This window comes from Phytophthora infestans, genomic scaffold, assembly GCF_000142945.1.
Source record: "Phytophthora infestans T30-4 supercont1.113 genomic scaffold, whole genome shotgun sequence".
NCBI lineage: Eukaryota > Oomycota > Peronosporomycetes > Peronosporales > Peronosporaceae > Phytophthora > Phytophthora infestans.
In genome coordinates, this window is record NW_003303646.1 from 24,982 (window position 1) to 27,961 (window position 2,980).

Here is a 2,980-nt window from a genome sequence, read left to right on the forward strand (position 1 = left end):
ACCGAGCTTTCAGTGAGCTTCGACGACGAAGCGGACAGCGGTCCTGACGCCCACGATTATGAAGATTACGAAGACAAGACGCCGGCCCCAGAGCCAGGCGCAGCGACGCCGGAGACGGCCACGCTATCATCGGGGCTGAGCGGGGCGACCAGGTCCCTTTCGAGGAACCTCGCCGACGAGCTCGGTGATGTTGCGGAACCGGAACCCGCCTATGAAGATTATGACGATGGGACCGAGGGTTCTAAACCTTCGGTGGCGAGTGCAAACATTCAGCCCTGCTGAAGGCACCTCGCCCACCTATCAACGGTGATACACCAGCCGCCAAGCGCGTTTTCGACCGCGTACAAGCACTGATGCAGAGCGATGAGTGGATTCAGCTGTTCAAGCCCATCCCCAAGAAAAAAGCCGACTGGCCTGCGCTTGCGCAGGAGCTTCAATACCCAGTCAACTCGGTTTCGACTAGCCAAGCTGCCGAAGATTCAGTTTCGCTACTGTTGTCGCTGGGCTTCGAGAACGAGACGTACCCATCAACGATGTCGCTCCAAGATTGGAGTCCACATGAAGCCGGAGCTGCTCTCCAGAAATGGAAGAAGAATCTTCGGAAGGCGTTTGGCGCTGTTGGCATTAACGCTGGAAAGCAGCCGGTGAGTCGACCGATGATTCAAGATGAAGATCCGGCCATGATTCCACTGCCACCGACACCCCAACGACTCGTTCGTACTCCTCCGACCAAGCGTGGAGCTGAGCGTGGTGCCTTTGGCACTACTGAAGCTTCACCGTACTTTCAAGGCTCGCAGATGGTTACGCCACGCTCTCCGAGCGTGGGGATCAGATTGTGACCATTGTGAACTGTTTGTATGGCCTTCCAGTTTACGAGCAACCAAGAGAAGAAGAACAAGAAAAAGACAAGAAACATGGCGAAAGGACAACCGACGGTACCAGTTACGCCTGCCAAGTCTGGCGGGGCTCGCAACGAGAGTTCAAGCCCGGCTGCGCGCTTTGCAGCCGCCACCGAGCTTTCAGTGAGCTTCGACGACGAAGCGGACAGCGGTCCTGACGCCCACGATTATGAAGATTACGAAGACAAGACGCCGGCCCCAGAGCCAGGCGCAGCGACGCCGGAGACGGCCACGCTATCATCGGGGCTGAGCGGGGCGACCAGGTCCCTTACGAGGAACCTCGCCGACGAGCTCGATGATGTTGCGGGACCGGAACCCGCCTATGAAGATTATGACGATGGGACCGAGGGTTCTAAACCTTCGGTGGCGAGTGCAAAGCATTCAGCCCTGCTGAAGGCACCTCGCCCACCTATCAACGGTGATACACCAGCCGCCAAGCGCGTTTTCGACCGCGTACAAGCACTGATGCAGATCGATGAGTGGATGCAGCTGTTTAAGCCCATCCCCAAGAAAAAAGCCGACTGGCCTGCGCTTGCGCAGGAACTTCAATACCCAGTCAACTCGGTTTCGACTAGCCAAGTTGCCGAGGATTCAGTTTCGCTACTGTTGTCGCTGGGCTTCGAGAACGAGACGTACCCATCAACGATGTCGCTCCAAGATTGGAGTCCACATGAAGCCGGAGCTGCTCTCCAGAAATGAAAGAAGAATCTTCGGAAGGCGTTTGGCGCTGTTGGCATTAACGCTGGAAAGCAGCCGGTGAGTCGACAGATGATTCAAGATGAAGATCCGGCCATGATTCCACTGCCACCGACACCCCAACGACTCGTTCGTACTCCTCCGACCAAGCGTGGAGCTGAGCGTGGTGCCTTTGGCACTACTGAAGCTTCACCGTACTTTCAAGGCTCGCACATGGCTACGCCACGTTTGGAGAGCCGTATGCAACGTATTTACGCTGGTGACGAGGGTTCGTTCGGTCGTCGAGGCGGTGCGCGAGCTCCCAAAGGTGGTGCCAGACGTCGTCAAGTCGATAGCGATGGTTCGTCCAGTGATGATGACATTTTGGTGCGAACATTCGACGAGGAAGATCCTCAACTCGAGTTGATGCGTCAGATGAATGAGCTAGCGACGCTGGACAACGTGGACCCGACACCGAGGATTGAAATGGCTTCGCAACTACCGCTGGATCGCATCACGCCGTTCTCAGGCTCTCGCAACAAGAGCGAGAACTGTATGCAGTGGATCCGTGGGCTCGTCTATGAAATGACTGGAACCCACACAGATGCCGATAAATGGTGCATTCCATTTGAGCTAAGTCTCCGGGACGGAGCCATTCATTGGTTCCGTCAACTCCCGAAGAAGACGAAGCGCAAGTGGAAGCTGCTGAGCGATGCGTTCATCCGCTACTACTGCTCGCAGTTCACTCAGACGGCACTGTCGCGTTACTACTCCGCCAAGCGAGAACGTAATGAACATCTGTGCGACTATAAACAGGCTGAATGGCTACGCTCGGACCGCCCGTCTACACTTTGAGAAGAGTGGTCGCGGCGCGAAAGAACACGTACAGCAGTTCCTGGCAACATGCGATGATGACAAGCTGGCGGAGAGTCTCTACCACGCTCGAGTCGCCGACATTCACGAGCTCGAAGAGATCATCGCGCGAAGATGTTCTCAAGGGCAAGGAGAGGATGGTCAAGTGTGACAGTGAGTACCGATACTCCAAGAGTCGTGACGCGCGACGTGACGATGGATACGCCCGCAACAACCGGCGTGATGACCGTCGCCGCGATGACAACGGAAACATACCATCAATCTCGCTCCAGTGAAGGGAAGATGAATGACCTACTTTACGAATTGAGAAAGAGGGGGAGCAGGTCAGGGAAGGCCCCGTGATTCCAACCGAAGATGCGGGAGGGGTGTAACAATGTCCTATGCGATTTTCGGAGACATTTGAAGGGAGATATCCTCCTCTCTAACTTCTACATTAAGAGAGAAAACGACCGAATAATTCGCCGCTTGCTTCCGGAAATGGAGAGCGGAGGGAGAGGGTGAACGCGCCCCACCCACATCGGAGAGACCCGATG